This window comes from Dermacentor albipictus, chromosome 1 (assembly GCF_038994185.2).
Source record: "Dermacentor albipictus isolate Rhodes 1998 colony chromosome 1, USDA_Dalb.pri_finalv2, whole genome shotgun sequence".
Lineage (NCBI taxonomy): Eukaryota > Metazoa > Arthropoda > Arachnida > Ixodida > Ixodidae > Dermacentor > Dermacentor albipictus.
The window spans coordinates 516,388,613-516,402,446 of NC_091821.1; the positions used below are offsets into that span (position 1 = coordinate 516,388,613).

General features: G+C 41.2%; 1 long non-coding RNA gene across 1 annotated transcript; it reads right to left on the reverse strand.

Annotated features, from left to right (window-relative positions):
• Window positions 1-2,474: 2,474 nt before the first annotated feature.
• LOC135912432 (uncharacterized) lies at window positions 2,475-13,268 on the reverse strand. Its single transcript, XR_010567664.2, has 4 exons — window positions 12,851-13,268; window positions 11,679-11,769; window positions 8,085-8,270; window positions 2,475-6,271 (listed from the first exon to the last, which is right to left on the reverse strand). It is a non-coding gene; the product is annotated as an uncharacterized lncRNA (long non-coding RNA).
• Window positions 13,269-13,834: the final 566 nt, after the last annotated feature.

Consider the following 13,834-nt stretch of genomic DNA (forward strand, 5'->3'; position numbering starts at 1 on the left):
GCAAGTAATTTCCCCTGTGTTGACCTCGGTGTCAATGTTTGTTGGTTTGTGATCACATTACTAATAAAATCGGGACCCTCGGTTAACCCCCTTTCTTCTCGTTAATATATATATCTATAATTTTTCTTATCTAAGCCTAAATGACCGCAATATAAGCGAGGTGAGGTACGGTAGCTCGTTAGTTTGGACTAACGATGCTCTTCACGAAGCACTTTCGTCTTATGCGTGCTTGCGAACGGGAATGACAGACAGGAGGGTAACAGGCCTTCCTGAAATGAAACATTCGGAATAACTCTTTGTTTGGCGGTTGGACATATGTCGAGGATCACCGATACGAGCCACCTGCAAGTCTGTATCACCTTGCAAAGGGGAACTCAGATGAAGCGTTGTCAAACGGATAGGCTTTTAATTATCGTAAGTATATCTCTATTGAAATTGCTTACGATGATGTGAAAGGCGACTAATAAGCATTTAATTTTTTTGTGTTATTAAAACATCCTGTTAATAAAAGGTTGCTGTGCTTTACAGCCCCCCAAATTAAAAAGCTAATTATGAAAAATAAATTGTTGCGGTAAATGTGTAAACGCAGACACAAGAAAAGGCCTAGTCCCTTTCCCAGTATTCACTCAATGAAGAGGGAGTACCTGTATACTCTCACGTTGTAGTAATATCAAGAACGAAACACTTCCGAAAGAGTTAGTCACGAGTGTTACGCATTATAAGATGAGCTTGAGCTGGAAAAGAAAGCACTCAAACATAACCATGGCTGCGCGCAAAGTACTTCCTCTGATTCCGATCTACGGATCAAGGCGTCGGTTCATCAGACTGGAATGCTTGTGCAGTGCAGCTCAATCTCGGGTCGTCAAATGTGATGGAGAATGTACGCCAGCATTCGCTTCACGCGCGCAATCTGATAAGAGAACGCTCTTTCACTATTGAATCCGTGAGAACATGCTGGATATTAGAAACACATGCAGGCGCATATTGAGCTAAGTGATAACTTTGGAACTGTGTTTAGACACTAAGAAAAGCCCCCCCCCCCTTAAAAAAAAGGTTACATGTGCTTTCAATTTTAGCTGAAACCTAGTGCTTGCGGTTTAAAAAGGGCCCCCAACACTGCACAGCGGCCCCGCATACACAGTAAAAATAATTTGCCTTACTTTACAGAAAATTTGCTGGTTATTTGCGACCGAACACTCTTCCGTAAATTAAGAACGGTCATTTCCGTAGAACGGACAACTGTAAAAGAGAGACCGTAATACAACATACGAGTGCTTCTGTATCTAGAAAACGGAAGACTCTGTATTCTAAATCTCTACTATAACCGTTAAAGTACGGTGCTTCTCGTATTCAGAAAACGGAACACACTGTATGCTGAATTTGTACTATAACCGTTCAAATACAGGTGCTTGCCGTATTCAGAAAACAAAAGACTCCGTATGCTAAATCTGTACTATATCCGTTAAAGTACAGGTGCTTCCCGTATTTCCTCTTGCAGAGCAAATCTATTGTTCGGAGAATGTGCAATCGAGGACAAATTTGCCTAGGACGTGCGAGAGTCGACCGAATTTTGTGGTGCACTATTTGCTGGGATCAGCCGTGCTACCATTTGCGTTTAGAATGTGTATACGTGAGCCACTGTTTTCAGCGGTCTTGAACAGAAATGCAATTTGGTCAAGGCGCGCACTTCCAGGGAACTTTTGTGCAGGATAGTACATCTCCTTTAATGCAAATGCAATGAAGGCTGCTCATAGCCAAAGCAGCAGGTCACCATTGAGAAAATTGTCTTGTCAACACACTGACATGGCTGCAGAGATAAAAGATTTTGCACTTTGTGATATGAATGCACTGCATAGCATATATAAAAAAAATGTGCAACATTTCAGTCCTCAAGTTCTTAGATCACAGAAGCAACTTTATTTTCTTCAATCAGTCGTCTTGCACTTCTTCCTGGTGAAAGTTGTTCTTGACCCCAAATGCTTGCAAGGATAAGCTTGCTGCTGTAAAAAGAAACAAATAGTATTCGTGAATATCCATCCTAAACAAAGCGACAAAAAAGTATAATCACAGAACACGACAAAGCAGTAACTTCAGCGTTAGAAAAACATGTAAGTAGACCAACATTGTTGGAACAAGGGATGCTGCTGTAGCCAACATTTGGACATACGTGCTTGTCATTAGGGTAGCAAGTGTTTTCCTTGGATGCTCATAGCCAAAGCAGCAGGTCACCATTGAGAAAATTGTCTTGTCAACACACTGACATGGCTGCAGAGATAAAAGATTTTGCACTTTGTGATATGAATGCACTGCATAGCATATATAAAAAAATGTGCAACATTTCAGTCCTCAAGTTCTTAGATCACAGAAGCAACTTTATTTTGTTCAATCAGTCGTCTTGCACTTCTCCATGGTGAAAGTTGTTCTTGACCCCATATGCTTGCAAGGATAAGCTTGCTGCTGTTAAAAGAAACAAATAGTATTCGTGAATATCCATCCTAAAGAAAGCGGCAAAAAAGTATAATCACAGAACACGACAAAGCAGTAACTTCAGCGTTAGAAAAACATGTAAGTAGACCAACATTGTTTGAACAAGCGATGCTGCTGTAGCCAACATTTCGATATACGTGCTTGTCATTTGGGTAGCAAATGTTTTCCTTGGCTGTGTTGTTTTGGATTGTGCATAGCTCACTGGCCCCTAGCCTCATTGGGGGAGAAGAAATTGGTGTATATAATAGGTCAAGAGAAGCCAAAGTGTTAAAATAAAGGAAGGAAGGGTGTGCTTAGCAGTGGCGATTGTGATGGAGTGGGCATGAGCACTGTTGTCAGTACTTGCTGCGAGTAGGGGTGACCATAATAGAAAACGATGTACACATGTAAGCAGTCAATAATCCAGTAGACCTAATCTTCCCAGAAGAGAAAATAGGTATCAAGATAAACAGCTTGCACTTTTGGAAAAGCGAAACGAAGAATTAAGGAAAATAAATTTTGTATCAAGATGCATCTGGTTAAGATCACTGTATATTGTAAATGAAGGCACATTATGAATATATATTTTGTTGAAAGCCGATGAAGAAAAGATATATTAACCAAAAAATAAAAATAGGGACATTAAAATTAAACTGGGCATGACTATAAAACAGTAAAGAACAGCCTGTAGAAAAAATGTGATGGACAATATAACCAGGTGGAAGATTGCAAAACGCCGAGCGCTGTTTATATTCATGCTGCTGTTGACGGCTTCAAGTTTCTGTCTTCCTGTGGAATCTTTGTCTTACTTGAACAAGGAAATGGGTCATTTTTTAAACAAGTCAGTTCACATGCGGTTCAAAGCTTAAGCATTATGACAATGAAGGAAAATATGGGCAGTTTTCCTGGGTGTGCTTTCATCACCAGTTATTTCCACTGGTGTAAGCCCAAAGTTTTATGTTCTAAATGGACCTTAGCTCCTGGCAAACCATTAGCTGGTCTTTCTTTCAACACAGATGCCTGCACATTATGTGTGTTGGCAGGAGCGCTAGAGAACTACATTATACCTGTTGCCACAACCAAGATGAAACTTGGCAACAGTGAGTGAAAAAAAACAGCATTCCAGAATACTCATTCAAGTCGTCTGGAAAAGTTGCTTAAGTTATTGTACACCCCCACCCTACCATAGACATAATTATACACCACACTGACTCTCATGGTGTCAACCATGCTATTAAAACACTAGACATGAAGTGAGGAGAATCAGCGGATAAGAGGGCACAATTCTTTTTGTTATGACATCAAATGTGCTTTACATTATTGCTACATTCCAGCTAACAAAGGAGCAGCCCGTTTGTGAGATAATGACCAATGCATACGAAAGCTAATGACATCCTGTGCAGCGGAATGTTGTCGATGAGGTGTTATGCGCACAAGTGCACTCTTTCACACAAAATGACATCCTGCAGTCAAACCTTGTGCAAACATTAGGGTTTCAAAAACACCACAGTGTAAAGCAGAGTGCTAAATTTGTTGAAGATTGCTAAAAATTATTCGATTGCTCATTATCCTTACTGTTCGTTAAAGATTCAGATTGTTCCCTACGGGTGCTGTAAACAGGCACACTGCTTTTACAGTCGTAGGAACAATGAGCTGTGGCACAGACAAGAAGAAATGCTCATGAAGTTTATGCAAGAGTATTCCCTACAAATTACGCCCCATTTCACGTTCGAATGTGGTAGAAGAGGAAGACGAAAAAAACTATTCTCTGGAGGAGGATGCATACCCCAGAATAGAAGAAACAAGAGTACCCTAACCATTGCTGCTGCCGATGCCTGTGCACTAGCAGTTACATATAATGTGGCAGTTACAATTGTTTTGCCACAACCACTGGAAGCTGCTGCCAGTTTACCAGTACACAGTTGTAATAAATTTAGGGCAATTTAAAGCTCTATAATGGATCTATCTCATATGACACAATTGGAATGCAATATTCTGCAAATAAGTGAAGCGCGATGTGCCATCCCATACAATGAACCACCTTTGAAGAGTCTGGATCACCACCTGCACTCTTAGGCAAAGTTACACCCTTTGGAGTGCCCCTTCTGCCACACAACAATAATCATTATCTGCCTTGATGTGTTTCCTTTCATGAAAACGCCACATCCGCTACTTTCCTGTCGGGAATGCTATCATGCTGATAACGCGCATGCCGTTCGTTACTGGAAAGTACAGGGCTCACAGCGTTAAAGAAAGGAAACGCATCAAGGCAGATGACAATTATCGCTGTGTGGCAGAAGGGGCCCTCTAAAGGGTGTAACTTTGCCTAAGAGTGTGGGCAGTGACGAGGTTAAAGAGTGGGTTCGGTGTAAAGTAGTGCACCTGTATAACCTAAAGCTGTGGAGAATGCATTTAGTATCAGCTGTGAAGTTTTCTAATTTTAATTGCACACAGTAAAAACCTGCATGCAGTTTTGCAAAACGCAAACCCCCTAGCTTTTTGTTGTTCAAAGGTAACGACACGTAGGGCCATAACATCTACACTATGGATTTTGTTCCCAAACAATCAAAGTGAAAAGCACCACTCCAAGTGTTATGTGCCTTCTGTCTCACATTTTTTGCCACAAAATTGTTACTATTAAATGCTGTGATCGGCAGAGAAACGGATGTTTGGAGCAATATAGAGTATTAAGTACTGTGATCTCAGTTCTTTCACTGCTCTTTATGCATTATCGGGTCTTAAAGTAAAAAAAACGAGGAATAAATACATGGGTATTTCACGTCACAACCCTCATGAGGTATTTAGTAGCCTGGATTATAAAGGATTCCAGATTTACAACGCAGGACAACTTTATTCCACTGAAAGAATGGCATCATGCCAGTGATTCTTCATTTGGTGCTATATTTATTTGTATTAACTTCAGTTGGAATGTGTTTGTATTGTCAGCGATAACGCTTCACATGTTATCGATTGACTGTTTTCCCAATTTAGGCAAATTCGTATTCGCAAATAACCTTGTATGATACCAAGAACTTGCTTAGCAGGAGTATTTCTTACATTTGCAAGGTATGAGGCTCTTGAATCCATATCTAAGCCTGGGATGCACGCCACCCTCTAATCTCATCAGCAAGTTTCTGGAGCTCATCTACAAGGTTTGTTATGATGAATGTAAAGTTGCTTGAACGGGAGAAATAGGGAATTTAAACAGGTGAATTATGCAGCATAAGAATGATGTCAGCAAGAAACAAGCATCAAGAAGCACTGCCGCTCAATGTGCATAGACTATCAAATGCAAGAATTATTTGGGATGATTTAAAATTCTCGCATTAGAACGAACTGCCTTTTAATCTACATATAAACTGATTATTCACTCTACTACCACTACCTCCACCAGAAACATTCACAATCATTATCCTATCTATGCCACATCATCCTAACTAATATGCAAGCCTTCATAAGCTGCTTTTTTTACTGATAATTCTCTATGGGAAAGAGGTGCCCGTATGAAGACCATATCATATACTTATTACCCGTTTTTGATAAATGATAAGGGAAAAACTTCACACCAAAAATGCATTGAGCTTGAGCAAGTTCTACGTTTGAAGCTGTTGATTCTTTTTTCTCTTTGCAACCGTTGACCCACTTGGTTAGCTAAGTAGACGGAAAGGCTGCAGGAGAAAGGTAGGGGTGCCAAATTAGACTTGTGCCCCAGGGGGCCTTTTCACGGTCACTGGAGGAACTGCCTGTGGCCTCGGCATCTTCCTTGAAGGCCATGGCCATGTCTGAAAAACCTTGTCTCCACAGGCTGCATAAAGAAGGATAATTTTTTGAACTAAGTCATTTTCTTAAAAGAACCCATTTAAGTTGTATTCGTGGCATTGCACCACAAAATTGACACATGACTGGCCACTCAAGACACTTTACATGTATTCACAGGCTTATTCCTTGGAAAAACACTTTTATGTAGCACACAATGAGTAACAGTAACAGAAAAGTGTACCGGGAGGCTTTCATATTGCTCTACAGCTTTTCATTGACACTTTTCATTTAGTTATTTGAGATATTTATTAACTAATTAAGAATTATGTAATTAGGCAGAATGAAAAAAATAATCTGAGTATCTCCAAGCGATGGCAAACAACATTACCTTCATTCTGTCTAGTTACACTGCATTTACATATTTCTAAATCATGATGCATGATAGTTAAGACACCCTGTAGATCATAAAACAATATTAAAATTTTCATAATCATCTCTTGCGTGTTATTAGTGGCTATGGCTGCTTCAAGTTATTCTTTCAGTACGGTAGAAGCAGGTTTGAAACTGTTTTGCGTCGAGAACGTGTAATCTAGGAAATCAAGCAAAAGGTCATGCTGTGTTCACTATTCAGATGTTTAACTAAGAAGCTGCAGGAAAAGGAAACAGGACACAACACCTAATAAACAATAAGAAATTTGAAAATTTAAACTGAACAAGAAACCAGTTTTTGAAAACGCAGAAAAAAGCCACCAGCTTACGTCGAATACACCCTTGCTATGTACTTCAAGTGAAGTTGTTACCGCAATGCTTGGGCACCATGTGAATGTAACAACCAACAACTTTGAGCAGAATATTAACACCACTAAATGAACTGGCCTTTGAAGATTCTTGATCTGAAATCCTCAACGACTTCTGCTGGTGTTTAATCTGTCGAGCTCAATCTGCATTCTCAAAAGCTGGCTCTCAGCCATAATTTCTCTAAACGCAACATCAGCTTAAACCTCAAGATAGGGTTGACCTGTAAATAAAGTGGATAATGCATGGCAAACATCATGGACACACTCGCATGTTAACCAGAGGGTTCACTTATGCAGCCATGAAATTGTGATGCAGACACATGATATATTGAAGCTGGTTTTGTAAAGTGTTTCATGCTTCCAAGGCTTCTACTCCAGTTGTGAAAGCTGTCTCCAGTAGCTAAATAAGCGATGATAATAAAAAAAGAACTTCAACATGCTCACAACATGTTGGTCATTTGCAAGTAAGCAGCAGCCTTTTTGGGCTCCCAGGTTGCCTGGTGAAAATCTACTATGCCACAGTACTTGCGTTACCCAGTAGAAGCCACTTTAATATACAATGTGTTCAGAGCCCTTTCCCTTTTTCTGCTTTGGAAACAGTTTACCATGTGTTCAGTAGGCGTCGAGAAAGGGGACAGTAAACATTGTGCACCACTGATTTCTAATATGTTTTGCTGGATGCAGCAAACCGCACCTGATGCAGGTGAAGACAGTGGAAATGCGGTGTCATGCATTCGCTTGTCCTGGAAGCAGGGCATATGGTGGACTAACTAGTGCGTACGATCAGATAATTCTGCTGCCAGAAAAACTTTTCTTTGTGGTTTTTGACATTTTAGGCGGTCTCTGCATGTATGCTATGCGTTTGTGTGACAATCTGAACCCGTATACGATAGTGTTCTATTACATCAAGTTTTTTCTCATTTACCAGTATTTCCATTGGACGCCACTTATGTTAGCAACACTGTAGACACTGCAATGATAAAATTTTGGACACCTTGAAACACTGCTTGGGCAGCTTATGGCACATCAGGCAGGCATGTTAGGGGAGGAAATGCCACACACCCGTGCAAAAAAAGTGCTGCTGCAAAGTTGTGAAGCACCAACTTCCCGGACAAGGTTGGCTTCAGTCGAGGGCGCTCGATGTGCTGTCCATCCCCTGTAGTAGAGAACAGTGGTGTGGACTCTTTTATACTGGCTTTCTTTTCCGGTCGGAACCTTGGCAACAGCTTCCGCCATACTTTTTTGAACCTGCAACATGTGCAGAAAAAGTCACATCACTGTGCGTTGATTGTATGGCTTTATTGTTCTACACATTCTATCAAGTCATTAAACGATTCAGTTCACACATTTTTACTACTGTATACAGTCTAGTTGCTACACACGCGAAACATTACCATCCCTCTGACAGAATGCAACAATAGAAGCGTACACTGTAAAGCTACACTAAAATTTAAATTGATGCGACACCGTATGAGCATACGGTATGCTTACTGTATGCTCTAGCCCTGTGTCAAGTAAAAGTTAATTGTCAATCATTTGTGGTGTATTTCAACTTATTCTGGGTCACCGAACTGTACAACCAATGTTACAAGTTTACACATTGTTGGCTTTTGATTGCCTATGTGATCCGTTTCCTACTTACGCATGCAGTAATCCCACTGTAGTAAGGAAAGAGAGTTAGAAAAAGAAATGCCATGATAATCTTCCACATTTGCTGAGGGCAGGAGCAATGGCCAATACCATGTGGTTGAAGCAACATAAATACCCAGTTTTCACACAGCTTAATTGTTCAGCAAGTAATAAAGAGGTACGCTGTGCGCCTGTGCATGACCAATAAAATCTGACTACTTGACACTGCACTAAGGCTCCTGCTTGGTACTGTTGAGCAGTTCGGCTTTGGTTTTCTGATACACAGAACTGTTTAGGTACCAGTAGTTTACTTTGCAATAAAATGGAACTTGGAGCACTGGTCAATTGTAAATAAATAATGCGACAGCAAGTATAACACAAGGATAGGAATATGGGTCTCTTTGAAAAAGTACATACACATTATGATTATAACGTGATGCGATGCCACAATGAAAAAGAAAGCAACGCATAGAAGTGGACGGCACTTCCATGCCACCAAGGTTATTGGACAGACAGTATTTCAGAGTGCCCGCAACACAGTCAAAAAAGGCAAAGCTGCATTTCCTTGCATTCAACACAATGTGTTGGCGGGCTAGTTGGTGGGAATCCATAAATAATTTGTTAAGCGCAAAACAATGGACACAAGAAAGACGACCCCCCCCCCCCAGCACAAGGCGCTACTCTCAACTGACATCACTTTATTGCGTCACTCCTATATAGAAGGCAGATTCTAGAAGAACATGCGCAGTGAGCACCATGTGCAGGAACCACCAACAACCGATCAGAAGAGCGCACTCATGCGACGGAATCCAAAAATCCATATTGAGCCCTGCACAAGGTTAAGGAAGGCACACTAATGCACTGTTACCCCAATGACTGTATGAAGAAAGCTTCGGATAACTCTCAGGTGGTGGTATCACAGCATTTTTTCAAAATTGTAGTGTCATGAAACATGGCTTTGCACTTCCATATTTTACAATGTTAAGCCAAATGGGAACCTGTGCCTGTTGGTATGGATCGCTTATGTTCGCAATGTTTCGTGATACTTCGATTTTGAAAAAAGAGCCGGGATACCACCGCCAGAGAGTTATGGGAAGCTTTCTTCATGCAGTCGTTGGGGTCAGAGTACATTAGTGTGCTTGCTTTAACCTTGTACAGTACTCATTATGTTTTTTTTCGGATTCTGTCGCATGAGTGTGCTCTTGTGATCAGATGTTGGTGGTTCCTGCATACGGTGTTCACAGCGCATGTTCTTCTAGATTCTGCTGTCTACAAAGGAGGGATGCAATAAAGTGATGTCAGTTGAGAGTAGCGCCTTGTTCTATCATCTTTCTTTTGTCCGTTGTTTTGCGCTAAAAAAGCAAATATGTATTCCTTGTGTGTGTTTGAAGACACCTCCACACGCAGTAGCAATTCCAGTATTGCTGCCCAGTGGTTTAGCTCATCGCAGTTTGAAGTGCCACAAAATATAAGGAGCGAAAACTGCATTATAGTTTTGTTGCAAACAAGAATATAACCGGAAGAGCATTCCGAGGCCAGAAACGATAAAAAACATTTCATGATGCACCACAGTGCAGGGTTTTATAGCAAAGTCAAATACATTTAGTGTAAATATCACACTATGATGGTACACAATGGTGGTAATCTGTAATAATATAAAAGGTGCCCTAATGTTACAACAAAAGTTGACATTACTTAATAATATCCCTGTAAAATTTAGCATCCAGGGGCACCAGTTGGTTAAACCATAGTGATGTAATGTCTATGTATACAAGTATTACCTATGCATTTCTGTCATTGTCCAAATGGCATAAATGAATAGGTAATACTTGTATACATAGATATTACATTGTTACAGATATTATCACTATTGTTTAACCAAGTGGGTAAACTATGTCTGCCTCACACTAGATTAGAATTAAACCATAAATTATATATAGTCACCTTAACAGTAACACCTCATTTGAACTTCACAGTAAGTAGACGCCTGTTGATGCCAGCCTCCCCCAATGCTAAACTGTGCTGCATGGTTTACAGAGAAATTATAGTGGTATCACTTAACTCTGAAGCTATTCAGGACTGGAGCATTGTTGAAAACATCTACAAATGTCCCATTTTATGTATAACAGCCTGAGTTGCTTGCACATCTTACCAATTGCAAATTAAGATTACTTCTCCTTGTTTAGCATTTTGCCTGCTAGACCACAATCCAATGTCATCAATATATTTATTTATTTGAGTACCCCAAGGGCCCGTTAGGGCATTACATGGGGGGGACGGAAAAGTTCAAGCATGAGTGAAATCTGTACAATGTAAATATATGAAGGCATTAGGAACCACACAAACATCTAGCAGAAGCAAACAAAAAGAAAGAAAGAAAGAAAGAAAGAAAGAAAGAAAGGAAAGGGTAATGGAGTTTATACAATGTTTAGTAGCGTGAAGCACTCATAAAACCTAAAATATGATGCAAACAATCAGTACCCATCAGAACACGAGTTTAAGGATACAATCGAATAATGATTTAGGTAAACAGCCTACACAGATACATATAAGATGAAACGGAATGAATTTTATACAATGCCAAGCACTTAAACACACTGTTTAAGTAACTATTCAAGGAAATGTGGGTTCGGACAGGTTGACACAATCTAAAAAGGTTAACAGTGCTGCATGAAATGATGATGATTCCGTAAGCGAGACAATGTTTGCAGGTAGCGACTTCCAATCGGCAATAGATAAAACTAGAGGCGAATTTTTATAAGCGTTAGTCCTGGCAAATATAGCTTTTTCTTTATGAACATGCTCTGTGCCTCAAATATATTACCATATTACCTCAAAGAACCTAATTTGGCTCATAGATTAACACCTTCACATACTGCCACAGCTGCACTCAGTCATATGTGTTGCAATCATAAAGGAGTGCTTGCCCACCAGTATTCCAATGTCACTGACAGTGATCACCTACACATCTAAGTAGATGTTCATGATTCAGGTAGCAAATAGCCAAGAGAAAAAGAATCCACTCACTGTGAGAGCTACAATACTGCGATAACTTGAGAGAGATGGACCCACTGCAGGCAGCAGACCTCTTCTCAGCTCGAGCAGAACAGCAACATGCCTTTCAGTAAAAGAAAAGGATTGATTAGCAATGATAAGTTACCTTGTTTTTGCTGAGTGTCAATACAATCTGACTTTCATGCATATCCACTCTCCGCTTTAATTACACAACTGCATTATTCGTAAAATAAAAGAGCATATGATGATACCATTCGCTTCTCTTGTATGTCCAAATTTTTTCGCACTGATACCCCGTTTACTGCTTGCTTACTGAGACGAATGCCTTGACTGCCCAGACATCATTCGAAGCAACACGTCTTGCAGCAGTGAAAAAACTTTCACCAAGGAAACACAGCAGAGCAGCCCGTGCAAAGAACTTTTTTTTCTGGTCACAATTAAAACGTGCGCCCAAGCAATATATATCAAAACGTTTATTTAAAAGAAAAAAATGCAGAAAGCGAGTGGGTGGAGCCCTAGTCCAGGGCCCCACTGGCTTGAGCAGTCCGCCGTGCTTGGTCGAGGAGCGCTAGTTGCAGCTCCCGATCCTCGCTGGCGAGCGAAGTCTCCCACTGCTCCCTTCCGGAAAGTTTGCCGGCTATTTTTGGTGTATTAATTTTGGGTGGCCTGTTCTGGCAGTCCCACGTAATGTGGGCGAGGGTTGGCCGGCCTCCGCACCAAGGACAGCGAGCGCTGTACAGCGTTGGGTGAATGGCATTTTTCAAGTAAAGGTTTCGAACACCCAAGCAAGAAAGTAACGATCACAGGTAGTGAGCCACTGCTATTGCCTCGAACGTTTATTTCCGTATTCTAACAGAAGTTCTTGTATCGGATACAGTATGCTCTCAAGCAAATACAAGCGTCAATACAAGTGCGCCACTGAACGCAGTTTTCTTCTACGCTTTTAACCCGAGTGAGCAAAAGGTTAGAAGTACTTCGCGGAAATTGCGATCGAGCCGATCGCGCTACCACTGGAATCGGTCTGAAAAGATAGGGTGATCCCTTTCCCCATTCATGCGTCATTTTTGCCCTAAGACGTTGCATAGTGGTCTTTTGAAACAATATTTCTGTTCGCGACACCGGCTTACCACACATCATTTTAACACCTACGTTATGCAAACCAAAAAAGATTAAAATGGGCTTACCTCATAAGCAAGTTACGAGTGCGCGTAGACTGCTGAACACCCGTTGAGAGCAAGCAGGCTATCCGTGTCCAAGCACATACGTGCACCCAAACACAGGACAACTCCTTCGATGCCGCAGCGTGCCGAGTTTTGTACACGAAGCAAAAGACATCCAGCGCAAATATCTCCGCGCGATAACGGCAAATGACGAGCGCACAAGCGTACACCACAGAGCGACAAATTCGGAACTTTGCCAATTCGAACGTCCCGAGACCCAAACAGCGTAACCACCCATCGTTTCTGTCCTTCGCTCCCAATGCGTCAATCTCTCTTTCTTGGGGTCTTGCTCCACTCTTGAGTACAAATCAAGAGATATTTACGGCGAATTAACAACTTTTACCGCACGGCACGAAAAATTCCGGCAGACTACACATGTGCAGCTCCGTCTGCCACTCCTAACGGCCGCGCAGAGCGCGCTGCCCCCTGGTGCCACACTCTGTGAGCGCGGAGAACAAAACAGAATCGGTTTCGTTTTCGCATTTGGGCTTTAGTTACTGAAACTGCAAAATAATTGCTTGAAAATAATTGAATTCTAAAATAGGAAAACGCTTTCTCTCCCGCAAGTTAGTGCGTTTTATACAAACGGAGAGAGAATGCAAGAAGCAGGAAGGCAGGGAGGTCAACCAAACCGTTCGCTACTGGGGATAGCAAACTCCTGTGCAGCAATGAAGTGCAAAGCAGTGCGCTGCGATGCGTCCATAAGCTGGGCTGGTTGGTGCACGTAATGAGTTGTGTCATAACATTTACCCATGTATAAAGCACATGGAACTAATGCTGTTGCATTCTAGGTCGAAAAGTAATAAAGCTTGAATCGTTACATCTCGGCACTGGGCATTCTTTTCCGTCTTTTTTATTGTTCTTTTGGACAGTACACACAGTACTAGCACGGCAATAGGTCTTTCATCTTCACTCACCTTCCAGTAGTTCGCACACATGTCGATGCAT